We start from the raw sequence: 18,656 nt of genomic DNA on the forward strand, positions 1-18,656 counted from the left end.
GTAACCCTCTGCAGGACCGTGGGGTCCCAGCCGCCCTGTTTCAGAAGGTCCCAGAAACCCTTGGCTGGAGCGCAGAAGGTCAGATACCACCCTCGAAAGCAGGGGATCCCACGGTGTCTAACCGGGGCTGACCCGAGCTGCAGGACCGGGGGAGCCCCGCCGGGGCTGACCCGAGCTGCAGGACCGGGGGAGCCCAACCGGGACCGAGAGGAGCTGCGGGACCGGGGAGCCCCACCGGAGCTGATCCGATCGTCGGGACCCACACAGCCCCACCGGGACCGAGCGGCGCTGGGCCGGTGCCAGCGCGTGCCGTGCTGCCAGCCGCCCCCGGGGTCGGGGCTGCCCCGCGGGCCGGGCCGGGCCGGGCCGGGCTCCGTTGCCCCGGCCGCTCGGTCGCCCCCTAGCTGCGCGGCACGGCACGGCACGGCACGGCGCGGCACGGCGCGGCACGGCGCGGCACGGCGCGGCACGGCGCGGCACGGCGCGGCACGGCACGGCACCGCGGCCGCTCGGCCCCCGGTCGGTCGGTAGCGGCGGGGCCAGCCCGGCCCGCCCCGCGCCGTCCCATTGGCCGCGGCGGCGCCACGCGTCACCGCTTCCTCCCGCTTTTGTGCGCCGCCCCGTGCCGCCCCGCGCCCCGCTGCTGCCGCCGCGCCGAGCCGAGCGGTGCCGAGCCGTGCTGAGCCGAGCGAAGCTGAGCCGAGCCGTGCTGAGCCGTGCTGAGCCGAGCCAGGCGTTGGGACCGCGCTGCCTCGAGTGGCCGGGCATGGCCCTCCGCGGGTAGCGGCGCCGCCGGACCGGTAAGTCCCTCCGCCACCGCGGGGTAGGGGCGCTCGGCGGGCGATAGGTCCCCGCACCCGCTCCGGGCTGCGGTGCGCGGGTTTCTTTCGCTCTTGTAATTTTATTTGTTTATTATTATCGTGGGTTTTTTCGCAGTAGTGACCGAGAGTTTTGCAGCCGGGTCTGGCTTTCGGTGGCTTTTTCCTCCTCCCCTTCTAGCTCTGCGAGTGGGAGCCTGTCCCTCCGTGCAGCCGGGCTGCGTTTGGGGAGCCGCGGGGGGCGAGCCCGGGGTGGAGCGGCTCCCCGAGAGGGGTGCGGGGGTGCGAGGGGGTTCTGCTTCCCTTTCGGGGATTCACCTCCCGCGGCGCCGGGGCTCCCCGGCACAGCCCCCGCCTGGTGTTAGCGCGCCCGGGTGACTTTTTCTCAGGTTATTGCCTGGTGCCATGAGTCAGCCTGGGAGCCGGTCCCTGGGAGCCTGACAGCCAGCGCCAGGATCAGACCCTAATGCGGACGGTCCCATTACCGGGATGCATTAAAGTACTGAGCCAGCGGGTATGGCACTGCCTGCGCTTGCTTGGGTCCCGCTTCGGTGGAAAGTGTCACGGCCATGCCAGGGAGCTGTGGGAATGCCCAGCTAGCCCTCTCCAGCCTCATCGTGGGCAGTCCTTTCTGCACAGGCAGCCCTGAGCGGTGAGGATGGGATGCGTGGTGGGGAGGAAGGCTCTGCGGTGGGCGTGGGAAGCCACATACCAGTGTGGCGTGAGCGACCGTGCCGGCTGGCAGAGCTGGGATGCTGGGTTTCCACCTGGATGGAGTGAGCGGCTGTTGTGGGGAGCCGTGCCACCAGTCAGGCTGATGCTCTGGGATGATTCGCTTTGCTGGCACCAAACCTCGGCCCTGCGTGGCCGGGCAGGGGGAGGAGGTGGGAGCTGTGTGCCAGTGTGAGTGGGTGTGCACCGGCAGGCTCGCCAGGTCCTGCATGGTGGCCAAGTGAGTCTCTTGCAGGCCCCGACACAGCTTGGAGAGTGGTTTCCCCCTCTGCTGCTGCTTTCATCCTCCTTTTCAATTCTTGTCTTGTAATCCAGTGGTTCTTGGAAGTAGACCCACTCCTGATTCAGTGCAGGATCTGCATGCGTTGTCTGTGCACGGATCGAAAACATGGGGCTTATTTGGGATTTGGAGACTTGGGATGTGTGTGGAGTTTAAGTGACCCAGGGATTTCCAGGGTCAAGCTCTTTCACCTCCGATGAGCGTGAGAGGTTTGGGGGGCTTTCCTTCTATGGTGCCTTGTGAATTTATTTCCAGTCCAACACACGCAGTTTGATGTAGGTCTGTGCAGGATTTGTGCCCAGAGTGCAGCTTTAAGAAGCTGTTCCTCAGGTGCATGGGCAATCAGCTGCATGTGGGGGTTGGCTTCTGACTACCTGTGTCTTGTGGTACCTGCATTGGAGTATCCAGTTTCCAGCATCCCTGATTTGACATTAGGTATAAAGAGGGGTTCAAGGTTTCCGATGGCTCTTGCAGATTACGGAGCATACCTCTGTGTCTGGGCACAGCCTTTGCCCTAGGAAGGTTTTGCAGCTTGTAAAAGCTTCTCTGTTGGAGGCAGGATGCGAGGCTGGATGGGCTGCCAGCCTGGTGGGATGTGGATTTAAAGGATCTTTTATACCTTCATTCTCTAAATGAGTTTTGGTGCTGCAGTTTTTTCCGTGGGTCTTAAATCTCCATGAGAAACCCACAGCTCTGCCCTGTCAACGTGTGCTGATGGGTGATGCATTTCTTTTTTTTGGAGGCTGTTAGAACCCATGAGGGAAGTGTGCTCATGCAGAGAGATGCAGTCTGGATTTTCATCCAGGATGGAGAGACTGTGTTGCAAAGAGCCAATGATTACAGCAGCTGGAGGAGCGCAGTTTTCTCTCCTTTCCTTCCAAAATGTTGCTATCGCTTGATAATGCTTTGTGATGTTAGTGTGCAGCTTGGACTTGATGTGCTTTCTGAATTTTCCCATCTGGAAGAAGCCGGTGAGGATTGCATGGTGTGTCTGGCTTCCTGGCAGAGCAGCGGGATGGAGTGTGCTGCTGTGGTACGGAAGGTGATGTGCTTCCAGCCCTGCTTTCCCCAGATGGACGTGGGAACCAGTGCGAAAGCTGGCAGGATCTTCTGTTCTTGTTGATCTGGCCCTGCTGTTGGAGACCTGCTGGTCGAGGCTAGAGGGAAGTGAGTCAGGGTTTGCTGTTAGAGGGGATATCTTTTATTAGACCGCTTGGCGAATGCAGGCTGGCTTTGAAGCGTACAAGCCTGTCTACATGTAGAAGCAGCAAACCTCAGAGATGAGAATTAGGAGGGAGCGACTGCTCTGAGCTTACATTGGCTCTCCTAATTGAAGAGATCATCTGAAAGAACGGGGGGAAAAAAGCTCAAGAAAGAGTTCTTTAGCTACGGTTCAGCCTGTGCAGTTCATCTGGTCTAAGCAAACATGGTTACTCTCTCTACAGATCTCTGGACTCTTCTAGATCTTGAGATCCAGCACAGGACAGGCACACGTATCCACTGTGCCAACCTTTCTCGGGAGGTGCCAGAGCCCTTTGCAGCCCAGCTCCCTCAGCAAGGAGCTGTGGGCAACGGGGCTGGTGCTCACTGATGCCTGACAGCAGCAGGAGGCTTCTGGGCTCAGTCACTTCCACTCCCTTCTCTGCACGTAGTATGGGCTGAGCACAATGTGCACAGAAATGTGCAGAATGTCAGCTGTGCACTGGGGAGATGGAAAACGCATTACGGAGCCATAAGAAGTGGAATATGGAATTCAAATTTTTTTTATTTCCTCAGATGCCTTTTAGAAAAGCTATAAATGGCCCTCTGATCCCAACCCTTGGCACAATTACCCTCAGTCCCCAGACTTTTCTTATTTTTTTAAGCTCCACAAGGGGAAATGGGTGACCAGGCCTTTTTGGTGAGTCCCTCTGAGGAGCCGTTCCCCGTCGCTGCATGCGGCTGTGCATGCCGGGCCAGGACCATGTTTCTTCCTGGTACCTTTTAGGCCTTTGCCGAGTGCAAGGTGAGTTGCAGAGGTGATGAATGTTGTCTCAGCTGGGCCTGAAACATGCTTTCTCCCTGGGCTTGCCCTACACCCTGTGTGGTGTGAGCCTTTGTCTGCTGTGGTGAAGGCTGTGGTGAGCATCAGATGGACAGGGCTAGTGGTTTTCTGTCTGCGAAGGTGTGGGTGAGCAGGCAAGAGCATTGATGTGTTTTTGTTTGTTTTCTGTCTGTCGTTGCAGTTCTGATCTGGTCTGGCCAAGTAATCTTCCCATTAGTCACTAAAATGCCACTCGTATCCAACTCAATCGGTCTGTCCCAGGTCATCTTTAGTAAGACATGAAATCAAAAGCAAAGATCTCCTTTAGAATAGATGCCTTCCTTTTCAAAACCACTGGGGAGTTATTCTCAGCAGAAGACATTGCACAAGAACAGAGAGCAAGAGAAGAATGCTTTAGTGGGGCTAGCGAAGAGATTCAGGGCTGCAGGATGGGGTTCATGCTCCTTGCTTCATTTCAGTGCTGAGGCTGTTGCTCCAGGAGCTGTTCCTGGAGCCACAGGGCTTGGGACTGAGCTGAGCCTGGGATGGTGGAAGATGCATTATCAGTGTGAGCCATGGTGGGGACCCATGGTGTGGGCCAAAGCCGGCTCACCTGGCGCTGCAGTGGTTGTGGTGGAAGTGTTCAGCGCCCTGGGCATGTGTGGGCTCATGGTTGAGCGCTGTGGCTGTGTGCAGCTCTTCACCCTACTTCCCTGTCTCGGTGACATGGGGTGGGGAACATGCTGATGCATGTTATTGCTGTGTCTGGTCTCAGGTGCCAGCTTCTCTTTCCACAGCACTTGGGACATTGCAAAGGCTACCCGGAGGTTTGATCTGGTCTTTCTCAGGCTTTTAGAAGTCAAGGGTGAAAAGTATGCCCATACCCCCTTAAAAAAAGGAGGATTCAGCTCCCAAATGCATTCCCCAAACCCTTTTTCCTACCCTGGCAGATCCTGATATAAATGCTAGTGGAGACCAAGGGACTCTGAATTTGATGAGAATATGCAGTAGGCTGGTGCCTGTCCTGCTCTCCTGAGTAAACCCAGGTTGGCCAGCATTTTGTCCAGAACTAATAGCCACTTCTGTGAAAGCCCCCCTAATTTTACACTCTGCAGGATGATTTGGGGCAGCCCAGGGAGGGCAAGCCACAACAGCAATGAAACCCTGGGTGGAGCCGAGCCAGGGTTTGGCTCGGCACCGTAGAAGCTGCATGGGACAAAGTCCGGTTGGCAGTGTGTGCTGTGTGCTGTGCCCAGCAGCACGGGACAGATCCTGTAAGGAGCCAGCCAAGCTACTGCGTGGGCTGCTGTGTAAACAGCATGTGTGCGGGCCAGGTCCTCGGAGAGGGTGGGAGGATGGGTTGAGTGTTCAGGTGGTAATTAAAGACCACGTTGCTTGAAAAAATAGCCCTGGGTGGGTGGATTAGAGGCGCTCTGCAAGCCTGCTATGACCCCGAGCTTGTGTGCCAAATAACAGAAGTCATCTAATTGATAGCTAGATGATTCAGGGGAGAAAAAAAAATAATTCTGTACAGTTGCTTTGGGAAAATAATTTGTGAGATAAGGCTTTGCGAAGGAGGTAGGAATATCTTAAATCCAACACAAACAGGGTGTTTGTGGCCTCTGCGGTTCTTTGAGTGCTCCTACACTACTAGGACTGTCCTGGAGTGATTGTGTTTGCCTTGTTCATGTGAAAGTGTTTCTTGAAGAGTAGCTTCCAAGTGCCTACAAATCCCCAAGGGTCTATTGGAAATTTTGCACATAACAGTTGTTAGCCCAAACATCATCTGCAAAAGTGAACTCTGTATTGTGCTACAAGTTCTGCTGCTGCTGTCCTGGTGCAGAGGTTAAAGAGGTTCAGAGGAAGATGCTGCTGCTTTTGGGTATCTGTTGAGATCTGTCCTTGCTGGTGATGTCCCTTTCCTTCAGTCCTGAAGTGGTCAGACAGTTAGACTAGATGACCATTGTAGATTCCTTCCAGCTGAACTATTCTATTAGATAGATATGTACACGGAAGTCTGTCGTGATGAGGATGGTGGATTACTTGGATTGCTTAGTGGTTTTGTGCTACAACTTCTTTGGGTTTTTGTGGTTGAGCAGAGGTCAGATCATTATAATCTAGTTGTAAACTGGAAATAGTGCAGCACGCTCTCTAAGAGCCTGAAAGAATCTCGCAGATACGTAAATCTCTTCATAGTGGGCTGTTGCACCTTCTGCTCTGCAAGGTGGCAGCAGTGATGCCCTATCCCAAGGCATAAGGACCTTGCAGAAGGGTGGTGGATGCAGGTTGATGGGCACATCTGGCTCTTGCCAGCTCTTGATAATGGGGAAATCTTGCTTCTGATCTGGGTTAAAGGGTTGGGGCATCCCCTGTGTGGGGCATCCTGAGTGCTGTGATAAGGAAGGCTTGTTTGGGGAAAATGGCTGGGGGAAAATAGTGTAGGGTGATGCCTGTTACAGCTGGTGGTGAAGATGAACTGAAGGAAAGAAGTGTGCATGCATGGAAAACCTGTTTTAAATATACTCTTCCCATCAGCCTCTCACCTATTCCTCTCTGTCACTACTCGGGGAGTGCCCTGCGTGGGACTGTCCCTTTTTTACATGCTGGGTCAGTGCAATGTCATTGCAGAGGGGTGGCTGCTAGCGTTATCCGTCACTGGGGGATGCTGATGGGTTGATAGCTTGGTATCTGCAGGAGAAATAATATAGTTGGCTTCAGAAGTGGGTGGCTGGAGAAAGATGTGCAGGCTGAGATGGTGGGGCAGAGTGGTCCAGGAGTGTGTAAGTGATGAATAACTAGTGCTTGGAAATAGGAGATCAGAGATTTGGGCTTACTTCTGTTGAGATTGGTCAGTGCATTGATGTAGTGTGGAGCAGCGCTTGTTTTGCTGGATTGATGAGGCTTCCTTCAGTAAAGATACCAGGCTGGGACAGGTTCACGAAAAGCTTTCCTTGCTGAGTGAGGTGCTCATGCTGCAGCCTTGATGCCTTCGGTTTGCCTTTCAGCACAAACCTACAGCACTGATCTCTCTGCTGCAATCCTTCTGCTGGCTTTCCGCTTGGAGAGTGAGTGGCTTTTGGGAAACCTGAGCACCCGGTTAATAAACCCGTGGAATGCATTTGCTGCTTCTTGGTCTTAGTCCCTCAGTTCGGGTGCTAGCGGAGTAGCAAGAGTCATTAGAGAAATATGCAAGATATTTCGGTTATTTCTCTTTGGATGGTGCTGGTGGCAAGTAAAAGAGATAAACAGAGGCTGTATTGAGCTGTGCTTAGTTTATTGCATCATGGGTTTTATTGAAAGGTTCAAGGTCTGTCTCTGAATGCTGTTGCTGCCTGGGATAAACCCAGCAGCAGGGTGCATTCGAGCTACTCCCAAGCTGTGCAGTGCTTTGCCAGAGGGAAAATGGTAGGGAAAGGTGTCATTTTAGTGCTGTCACTCTGTATTCTTTCTGAACAGGGACTGCAGGGGGGCCAATTACAGTGCTTTGGAAAAATTGTGGCGGGGCAAGTCCTGTCATGCTTGTTTCTTGGGTTTGCACTGGAAAACTGCACTTGGCTCCTCTTAACTCCTCCAGGAGCTGCTCCTCTGATGGTAGCAGCCAGGGAAACCCCTGCTGACATCTCTTGTTGCAGCCTTCTGGATGTTGAGGCTGGGAGAGGACCATCAGGGCTGTCTGAATGTGGGACCACACAGCCTGTTGCTCCCTCCCACTCCCCATCCTCTGTTTCCTGCTAGGATGGTTCATGCTGGTGTTGCTGGCTGGGAGGATCTGCTTCACTGGTGGCCTGGACTGATTTGCTTGCTCCACTTCTTGTGATACTGTCACTTTTGGCTGTGCTTCCTGGGGAATAGGGAGTGCTCCTGGACCCTGACTCAAGCCATGGGTGGCTCGGATGAAAGGGCAGCTATGTTGTTTTCTGTGTACCCTCATGATGATCTCTGTCTGAAGTCTGGCTTGGCTTTACCTCAGAAATGATCTATTGAGTGTGAAGGATCTGAGGGACCGTGCCTGCTCTTGCCTGTTTTTGTTTGGCTTGGGGATGCCTGCTGAGGCTAAAGATGTGCACGATGTGTCACTGTGTTACCTGTCTGATGACTCAAGAAAAAGAGAGAAAATGTTTAATCATCGCAATATTTTGGCAATTTCACCTGTGGCATTACCGGTGTGACTAACACCTGGTGCATGCCTGGTTGCCTTCAGGATGGGGCTGTGAGGGGTGAGGGTGTGTGTTTTCTGTTTGCAGTTTATGTTACAGGAGGTGAGGCCAAACAATTGGTTTTGGACCCAGCGTAAAAGCTGCTGAAGATTGTAACTGTCTCATGGAGGGAAAGCTGGGGAAGAGCTAGTTTCAGCCTTGGTCTATGTCCAGGAAATAATGTGCTGGAGAACTTCCCCTTCAGGAAGCTGGTTGGGCTGTACCAAGGAGGTGGTGTGGCACACTGTGCTTTCGTCCTGGACTGCCATGGAGAGTCCCAAAGCTGTTGGGGACTTGGACGAGATGGAGCAAGACTTCCAGTACCCAGTTCATCATTATGTGAGAAGCTTATTTGCCTTTTGTAGTAGGTGTTGCCGGAGAGGTGTAGTCTGATGTCACCTCTGCAGGAGCTTCTCTGGCAGTCTGGCAGCGGTGGCTGTGTGTTTCCTGTGGGAGTTGGTGGGAGGTGCTTGTGGAAGAACATGGGATGTGTTGGAAAGGGTCTCCCCTTGCTGCAAGGGGAACCTCCCACCTCCCTGACTTGTCTTGGGCTGGATTTTCAAAACCTCACTCCTGGGTTTTGACAGATGGGTGCCTTGGGCAGGTATGGTTGAAGGGCTCTAGGCTGCATCATGGACCACCATCATCTTCATGGCCGTGTTAGGAACGGGACTGTCACTGAGGGCTTTGAGTTACGCTCTTCAGTAGTCTCCCTCACCCAAAGAGGATGTAGGGAAATTATGTATATAATGTATATTAAAAGCCTGCTTTTCCCTTTGCAGTGCTTGGATAAATTGCATGTGTGTTGTTTGTGTGAGTCTTGAGCTGTAGGTAGACACAGCAATGCTCTGCTTAATAGCAGGTTGGCATCCTTCTGGCTGTTAGCTTGCAGTCCTTGAGAAATGAGAAGAGCAAGCAATATGGTCAGGGACTGATGAAAGCTCAGGTATGCCTTTCATGTGCCTGTGTGCATATATGCATCGAGTCCGGTGTGTATGTGCTGGAATGGGTCTGGTGGGTGAAGCATCCTGCAATTCTTACTATAAGTGTGCTTGCTCACTTACTGTTTTTTGGTCTGGCAGGCAGCAGGTTTCTTATCTGCTCTGGCTTGTGGGAAGAGCATGGGTAAGGCACTTGTTGCCTTCTTGCTAATCCCTGCCTCCGTTTGTTGCTTCCCCCTCCCTTTGCTGCCTGCAGCAGGCATCTCTGCCTGCTCGGAGAGCGCGGGCTGGGAGCTGGGGCACTGGTAAACACCCCTGGCATACAGGGATCAGAACCATGGCAGTTCCTGGCTTTGCTAAATGCTTTTATAGGACAGACTTTGTGGCATGTCCTCTGAAACTTTCTGCAAGGTAAACTTGCTGTGAGGCTCTCTTTTGGGGCAGTCTCTGACGTAACCTGTCAAGAAATGGTCTGCTCTTTGAATTGCGGCTGAAAGTCTGGTGGTGGATGGATGACCAGTTGCTTACCTAGCATTACCAAAGCAACGAGCTGTTGCTTTCCATGACTCATGAAAATGCACTGTAGGCTCTCTTAAGAATGGCTGAGATCATTTTTTGGCTGGGTTTGGGCAGCTGGTTTCCTTAGCAAATAGCAGTGGGGGTGGAGGGAGGGGGATTTCCAAACTTGTTTCTTTGGATGTGTGATCTGGTTTTTTGAGCTAGCCTAATAAAATACTGATTTCATTTGAAAAAGGGGGGCGGGGGGAAAGACCTGTAACTTCCATGCCTGTATAGTTTTGTAGCATGTTTCATTTAGTTGTAGTTTGCCATAAAAAGGGGAAAGGTACTAACATCAGAGCTGTATGCTGTATTTTTCTCTTAAATAAGCAAGCACAGAAACATTATGGGTGGTATTTTTCTTTTAAAATGAGTCCTCCTGGGGAAGGAGAAGGAGGTGCAGAGAAAATTCTGCAAACAAAACTGTAATTGCATCAGTTATTTTGTTGATAATGCTTGCTCAGATAGAGGACTGATTCTGTGGTGATGCAGCAAGGCAAAGGGTATTAGCAAGAGGTGTTCTAGTGTCAGTCTGGGGTTTTTTTTTTTTTAAAGTATTTATTTATTTGTCAGCCCTTCATTCACTTTTCAGTTTTGTCTGAGCAGTCTAAAAGGAGTAGCACTTCCATCCCTGAGAGCCAAGTGCAGCAGGATTAGCATTATCTGGAGGAGAATCAGAGCAGCTACAGCTGTGTGAGAACTTCAGATAGCAGGAGGTCCCCAAGCGTTTTGCCAGGTTGCAGCAGCCTCTGCAGTATCTTTCCCAAGCCTAGCCAGCCCTGGCTGGCACCTGAGAGCAGGCAGCGAGGAAGGAGGGGAAATCCTCTGTAAGCAGAAAGTAATTGTTTGAATAGGGAGATACGTGGTGCGGTGGATTTAATGTGCTCGTGCTGTGCGGGTGGCGAAATGAGCAAGGAACGCTGTATGCAGCAATGTTAGCGGAGTCCAGGAATTTAATAGATGTGGACCGACCTCTCGTGCTGTGCGTGTTCTATGCCAGTGCTTGGCTGTGGATAAATTCCACAGCTGGGGCAGGCAGAAGCGTGTCCGGGTGTGCTACAGGAATGGGTTGGAGCTGCCCAAGGGCTGCAGAAGGGCAGCAGCTCTGTCCTGGGAACAGCAGGAACACAGAAGCGTAATGGCCCGGCTGTCGGCCAGGGGTGAGTGGGAACAATGTGACTGAACAGGTTTGTGCTCACTTCCTTGTAATCTCAAAGATGAGATAATACAGAAACCCAGATACGCTGGCCAGCAGAAAATTGAGGCTCTCTTTTTCTGCCCCTGTGTGTGTTCTGTGAGGCAGGAACAGCTGACTTGCTATCATCTCTGGCTGCACAGCTGGTTAAAAGCAAATCCTTGCTGGAGGAATGGCACAGTTGAGCTCCAGTCGGGGTGATGGACAGTACCCCCTGGGCTTGGCTCTGTTGCTGCCTGTGCAAGCACCCTGCACAGGTGCACCAGATTTCTCAGGTCTTTCCTGCTCTCCTCCTCCTGAATTTCTCTGCATCTTAGTTAGCTTTGGGCAGAGCAGGATAAAGACCACTGGCTTAATCATAAGTGTAGTTGGTGTTTACCTCCTTTTACCGTGTGTTCAATGCATAGCATAGCACACCCCAGATTCAGGTCTTCTAGATCTTAATAGCTTTCTTCCATGCAAAAAAAAAAAAAAAAAAAAAAAAAGGAAATAAATGTAACCTGCAGTCTTCTCCTCTTCATGGCACTTGCAGATATTTGAATACGGGGCTGAAATTCGTTGCTCTTCAGTAGTAGCTAGCTGTAGCCCACATGCCTGCAGTGCCATGGTGGCTAGCACACTGTGCTGAAGCCCTGCCCCAGGGCTCAGCAGCAGCACAGCTTGAGCTGTGTAAGAGCCAACAAAGGCTTTTTCAGAAGGCAAAGTCCTTTTTTACAGATTAGTTATTACCAGAAGGTATTTCTGGTGGGCAAGACCCAGCAGGGGCTGTAAATCCAGTCGTTTCAGTGAGCAGAGGATGTCAGCAGGTGAGCTGGCATGGCTGACTTCCAGGGCTTTACCCTGCTTAATGCTGGATAAAGTAAGTGCAAGCAAAATTTGGAAAGCTCTTCTGCTGTGTTACAGTTGGTTTTGGTGTTTTTGGTTTTTTTTTTTTTTAACAGCTGTGCCTTCATATCATCTCCCAATGCATAACGCTTTTATGACTCGGGAAGCATCGAGGTAGATCAAAGGGGCTACCTAGCTTCTAGGCAGGTGTTGCTATGAAACCTGTGTTTTCTCATCTGTAACTCACAAATGGGGATGTTGGAACACTCGCCTCCCCCAACTAAGTCATTCCCTGCCCAGTCCAAGGTTTCCAGTGTATAGTATTGGGGGAAAAGAGTCCTGGATCACATTCTTGCCTCCAAAAAATGAATAATTAAGTTTAAACCAGTGATTTTTTTTTAAATATTTTTTTCTATTTCTTTTTATTTGAGCATTTCAATCTTAGTGACTTACACTTCTTTCTTCAACTTCTGACATCTACAAGTATTTCTTTTTAACAAAAAAAAGGAAGTGTGGATTCTGATGTAATCATGTGACGCCAGGAACTGGGTGCTAAAGAAAAGCACTGAATCCTATGAGAACTGGCAATGCTCAGGCTTATCCCATGGTCCAGCAGCTGAACTAGAAAACGAAGCAAAACCTTCTACTCCCAACTCCCTTTGCAGTGTTGCTTCCCCATCCCTGGTGTCCGTCTTGTTGCAAGAGATCTAGATTATGTGGCTTTTGGGGGTTTTAGGATGTGTAGTTTGTTGTTTGTTTGGGTTTTTAAGTAATTTAAGGAAAAAAACCCCTTTTTCTATATACATAGTGAAATTTGCAGATCTGTGATCCTGAGGCTTTCAGTTGCTCTTTGGATTATGTGTGAGGGTGGTCTGTTGTAGAAACCTTGCATGGTGGTGCATGCTTTGCTTGAACAGGCTTTGGAAATGCTGAAGTAATGCAGTTGCTGGACCTTTCTCTGTGTAACCACTTCTTTTGCATATTAAAACTTAAAGAGAGGGCCTTAGTGCTGCTAGTGGCACAAATCCATGTCAATGCAAATAGCAATGTAAGCTGTACTATCAGAGCTGCATTGGATTCCCTTCTACTCAAACCCTTTGGTTCCTTGCATTTCCCTTTCAGGGGTGGTTGGTTGTTTTTCGGGTTTTTTTGTTGGCTTTTTTTTTTTAAGCTGTTTTCTGACAGTCTGTCGCAGGAAGCTTGACCTGGCTGGTTGATGGAGGCGATGCTTGCTGTCTGTTCTCTTGCCAACCTGTTTTCTGCAAAAGTACATGGAGTGCCTCTCCATGTTGGATAGGATCAGGCTTGAGTGCTCAGAGAAGCACAAGGACTCTGATAATACAGAAATGAGGTCCCTGTGCTGCTTGTGGCTGCTGGGACAGGAATTAGCAGAATTGCTTGGGTGCCTTGGAGCTCACTGAAGCCAAAACCCAGGCAAATGGAAGTTTTCCTTTGCTTAACTCTCTTTGGGTAAGTCCTGTTAGTGTGAGTGAAATAACATCCAGAAAATGAAATGGCTAAAGAGGGCAACGCTCTCCCAACATAACATGCTGTCTTTGCTTGCCTGCTTTCTTTACAACGTGGGAGATATTTATCCTGTGACTAAGCATAAAAGTTAAGAGATGGAAAAGGTCCTATTAGATCATCTTGTCCACCTCCCTGCTGGCGTGCGATTTTTTTTCCCTGGTGTATATTTATTAATAGACTGCTGGGCAAACAGGAGTAGTTTACTCAGGGTACTATGGAAGAGTAGCAGCCAGCCCATGCAGGTGAGGGGTTCTGCACATGCATGACTTGACTTGCATATGCACAAGCTTCTTGCAGCAATAGGATTTTGTAGTAAAAGGTCCAAAAGCTCTAGACTCAACATTCTTTGCATGCTTGCAGCCTTCCCATTGACTTGCTGAGACTGTGCAGGCATCAGCTTGTCTTTAACATTCCAGGAATACACTAATTTTACTTTATATTTATGATGGAGTAGGTGGTTTGAAAACTAATAATAAGGGGTGGGGGGGGAGGGGTTAGAAGCTCTTTGGTAAGGAGAGGTCAGCCAGCTAGACATCTGCACAGCTGGCCTGGCCTCTGTTGGCTGTGATCTATGACAGTGGTGTGTAAAGACGCCCGGAGGAGATGTTAGAAAGGTGCAGGTGGAAATGCTATTGCTCTGACAAACAGAACAGTGCTGGAGTTTCAGGCCAGAGCTTGGGGACCATCAACACTGTTTCATTTATTACTCGTCGGTAACCATAGCACAGCCTCATGCACGTGTATTTTCTTTTTTCTTTTTTTCTTTTTTTTTTTTCCATTTTGCACTCCCTGATTTCATTTGCAGCTCAGAGCACTTAGCATCTCCCAGATTGAAATAGCTGAGTGTCGAGTATAAAGGGACAGATTCTGTCCTTAACTAATTCAGGAAAAAACTAGAGCATGTGCTTAATAGATAGGGGATGAGATCAGAAATTTCATATCCAGGTATGTGCTGAACTGCCTTCTCGTGTTAGGACTGTGTTGGCTTTTGCATTTAGGATCAATCTGCTGGCTCCAGAGGTGTCTCCTGGTCAACAGTGGTGTGAGATCAATATTTAGGATTAGAGATCAGGACCACAGGGGAGCAACCAAGCCTGATCTGCCACCAGTGAGATGTTCTTGCTGGTGGTGACACTGTGTTGGGCCCCTGGGGCTGTGCTGTGGGACCTGATGATCTGTTTCTTGACAGCACAGTGCAATTTGTGTATTTTCTGGGGGTGTTACGGGACATCTCTTGGCTGAGAGATTGCTCTGTTGAATCAGGAGAAGCTATTCCCTACATCCATGGGGGGTAGGGGTTGGGTGTTTCATGGTACAGACAGTGTCCCTGGCACTGATGGCCTTTCTCTTGGCGTGTTCTGTGGAAGTGACAGTATCACAGATGACGTTTTCCAGGAAAACGTCCAACACTTGTAAACGAGCTCCGACATGGGCTTTGCCTCCCTTCCCTCAACTAGACATCTTCTAGGGAGGAGGGAGCTGGAGCAGGGCACAGTGCATGCAGGGAGAAAATCTGCCTTATTATTATTATTTAATCTAGAGAAAACTTGGTCTAAAGATGTAAAAAGCAATTGCAAACGCTGTCTGGACACCGCCTCTCCTCATCAATTAGTAGCACTAAATGCTCAGCAGGGAGGATTAATTAGAAAACTGAAATCTTTCCATCGTGACAGCCTTCTGGTTTCCATTGAAATGCAGCTGAAGAACTGGAAAGGCTTCTGTATTTTGTTTTGATATGCAGGCATATGTTTCTTTCCATCCTGGAAATTAATTCTGTCTGTCTGTAATGGGGCTGTGGGAATCAATATTGAGTTGAACTGTATTTCTCCAGAGCTTTCTTCTAAAAGTAGTTAGGACTGTTTCCCCGCTGTGCCCAATAAGTGACCTGATTTTGGAGCAGCTGAGCAACTAGTCATCCAGTTCAGAGGTGTTGTGCAGCTGCCTTGACAATTCAAGGTTGGTCCATGGTCTCAGGGGTGATAGGCTTCTCTCTTCAGAAAGTCTTCAGGTCAGAATTCCTCAGAGATAGCCAAAGAAGCCCACAGCCTTCTGCTGCCTGTGACTTTCCATTGCACCGCACCAGGCTGGATGCTGTAGGAGAGGAAATTACTCATCGCTCTGCCTGCCTTGCAGACTGCTCTTGGCCTTGGTGAGCTGTCATGCTCTCTCTCAGCCTTACATTCTGCAGTGCCCTAAGCTGGATTTAGAGTTGGGATCTGCTTTTTCCTCTGTTTCCTCACCTTCCCTCCACGGGGCTTGGGGAATGCAGGAGAGCTGGTGCAGCAGCCAAGACCTGCCTTTCACAGGGGACGCAGGTCACCATTACATGATGACTCTGGGTGGCACAGTTTGGGCAACTCAAGGTTGCTTCTCATTCTCCAGAAGAAGCTGCCTTGTATGTGCTAGAGCAAGCAACAGCTTGTGCCTGGGCTCTGCAGAGCCACAGCTACATGAAAATTGGATGGTGAAGGGCTGGCAGGAGAGGCAGGGCAGACCTGGGGGTCCCTGAGCACTTTGGGCAATACGTAGTGCTCTGCAGACCTGTAAGGTTGTGTGAGTGTATGGCTGTGTGCTGCCCAGTCTGGTTCCTGATCTGTTGATGGCTTATTTTTTATTGTGTTTAGTCACGCATTAAGGCAAGTGTACTTAAGTTCATGTGATACTAAAGTCAAGAGGACAAGGAGAAGGAAACCTCTCTGAAAGCTGACCCACGTGTTTCTATTTCATAACTCCATCACGACCCCACTGATGGCGTGCGTAAACCAGCAGCTTGTGGAGACAGTGGTGTCCTGGAGCTGTGCAGAATCATGGTCCTTCTGCCCAAAACCACAGCACGTCTTTTCATCTTCGCTTGCCACCAAGCACTTGCTGAGCTCTGCTTCCTCCCCCTGGTCTAATCTCAATCCAGATTTGCATGGCAGAAGTGGCATGACCAAGAAAAGGATCTTGCAAATTTTGCAGTGGCTCTTGGGGGCCAATCCTCAAGTCCTGGTCTCACCATGTGCTGTGGAGCTCACGCTTCTTGCCCACGAGGAAGGAGCAAAATAACCAGGTAGCTGCTGAGAGAGCAGAAAGTAGTCAATTAGTCCTCAGCCCTTGGCTTTGCAGTCGATTAGAAAGTCACCTTGTGATCAATCAAATCTAGACAGGCTGCAGGGGTGAGGCTGTGGCTTGTTAAAGAGGAAGCTGTGCGGTGGGATGGCTGCGAGAGGGACTATTGATCGCAGCAGGCTGAGGGTAAATGGTGGTATACAAAGGCTGGTAGGACAAATCACAGGGGATACAGGTGTTAATCTGTGTGCTTTCAGCGAGATGTTGCAAGTGACAGAAAGTGGGTCAGCCAGAAGGTAGGATGAGCATGGAAGATGGCACAATGGCTTCAGAGCCCTGATCCTGCTATGAGGTCTTGCTGCCCACCTAGGGGATGGGATGGAACTCCCTCCTTTCTGGTCCAGAGCTTGGTCACCTAGCGTTAACCTCCATGTTATAGCATGTTGGGCCAGTCATAAAGTCTGTAATACACTTGATACTCTTAGAGGTCAAACCTACAGAGACGGGGTTGGTTCCTGCTTGCCATCATTCGCATGGAGAACTGAGTGTCCCAGTCTCCGGTGCGGATGCTGGCTCTCAGGCCATGTTCTCTGTTGCACAACATTGGCTTTGCAGCTCTTTGGCATAAAGCTTTGTTCATGGAAACTTCATTTCTGATGCTGGATAGCAGACTGGTGCTGCACAGATGCTTTTCTCCCAACTGCTTTTCTCAGGAAAGATTTTGCTCTGAGACAGATGCTTTTCTGAGGGCATATTTCATCTGAATGTTTTGTATCTATTCCTCTTTTTGGTTTCTGCTCCTTCTTCTTTCTGCTTTTTCCAGGAATGCAGAAAAGGCCTGAAGCCTAACTTTTCCAGATAACGCTCTTCTGTTTTAATTTCCCTCCTGCAAAGTCTTCAGTCATTTGAGGAGAAACCAAAAAATAAAGCCATGAAAACCTGCAGGAGGAAGAAAGTACAACACTCTTCTGTATTGGCTTTTATCTTATACATAGAGATACAACTTCCCTTTGCTGTGTTCACTTAGGGTGGTTATGTCCATTGGAATCAGTGTTTCTGTTGGTGTAACTTGCATTCTTTCTGATTTATAAATGCACAGGTAACTGTCAGGACAGGATTTTTCCCTGTAAAAGGGGAAATGGTGCAGAACAGTGCTCTCCTCTAGCTGCAGACCCTCATCCTCTGCAGGCAGGGCTGTGTGTTTAAATAATCCTGGCTTGGCTGGCTTCTGGGGAGATGAACGTACTGGGTTGCAGGAGGTGAGGATCCTTTAGACTTTGTCACTTCAGTGCCTGATTTAAAAATCTGCATTTAGGTACTGAGTATGCTGGGACTGAAGTGGGCTTTGGGGTGTAATCAGGGCATCTGCAAATTGGTTCGTCTCCACTAGCTGCTGAAGGAGACAGTTCCTCTGTAACAAGTCCAAGTTGTTCAGTAGAGGCATAGTTCTGTGCTGTGCAGACCTTGATATGAGTAAAAATCAAACAGGTGGGGACCACGTGTGTTCTCTGGAAATTTGCTTTGCTTGACCTCTCTGTTTATATATATGTGTGTGTGTGTGTAAAAATAAATTAGCTTTGACCTGATAGGGCTGTGTTGTCTGATTTTTTTTTTTTTTTTTTTTTTTTTTTTCTGATAGAGTTCTTTCTAATCCTTTTGATTTCCTTTGTTTCATGGGTTTCCAGAAGTTGGAGATCTCTATGGAAAAACAAAGCTATTTTCTATGCCAGTATGCATTCCTGATTATTTCACTGAATTTGGTAAAAGGATTATGACTGTAAAGCAAGAAAAGAAACTAACTGAAAAAAATAACTTACTGCAGCATGCTGTCTGCAACATTTAATTTACAAACTAATTTGTGAGAAGAGAAAGTGTTGAGAGGGATGAGTTTAAGAGATCAATGGCTGTTTTAAAGGGCTGTCATGGAAGTTAACGGCTGGAGTCATGCAGGTTTTAAAGCTCTTATTCTATGTATGTGTTGTGCTGGAATCAACAGGATGGCTCAAGAGATTTTCTTCTTTAGAAGCAGCTGTTGAATACAGCTGCATTGGCTGGGTCACCAGCTAAAGGTATTGTCCATCATGCATGGTGGCTTAAGCACACATCTCCCAGCAACGTGTTGTGAAAAAATCTTTCTTAAGCAGTTTTGGGGTGCTGCACCCAAAAATAGGGAGCAGAAAAATCAGCTGATGATTGTTCATATAGAATTGTTTGTCAGGTTTCACGTGCTGTAGTTCCTGCACTGGCTTGCTCCTTATGTGAGCTGTGCTGATGCATGTATGTCACTTCTTGCTTAGCAGCCTGATCAGTGCATGCTCAGAAAAGGTTTGTCGGGTGTTTTTCCTCCTCATCTTGTCTCCTGAAGTGTCCCTTGAGCCCACATGGGAGATATGCCTGCAAACCAGGCCTGGTCACATGTGTGTTTGCAAAAAGTCCATCCCAGTTCATGCCCATAAACGTAAAACCATAGAATTGTTTGGGTTGGAAAAGACCTTTAAGATCAAGTCCAA

The 18,656-nt window shown here is 49.6% G+C and overlaps 1 protein-coding gene across 2 annotated transcripts in view; it reads left to right on the top strand.

The window, feature by feature from the left end:
* The first annotated feature begins 657 nt into the window (after positions 1–657).
* The window catches only part of LOC121087133 (mitogen-activated protein kinase kinase kinase 3-like), an 82,184-nt gene continuing 64,185 nt past the window's right edge, over positions 658–18,656 (top strand). For both annotated transcript variants that reach the window (XM_040591814.1, XM_040591815.1), the window contains exon 1: positions 658–800. The gene's annotated coding sequence lies outside the window, so the exon portion shown is untranslated. The remainder of the gene's footprint in view (positions 801–18,656) is intronic.

The sequence above is a fragment of the Falco naumanni genome, chromosome 4, assembly GCF_017639655.2.
Source record: "Falco naumanni isolate bFalNau1 chromosome 4, bFalNau1.pat, whole genome shotgun sequence".
NCBI classification, from domain to species: domain Eukaryota; kingdom Metazoa; phylum Chordata; class Aves; order Falconiformes; family Falconidae; genus Falco; species Falco naumanni.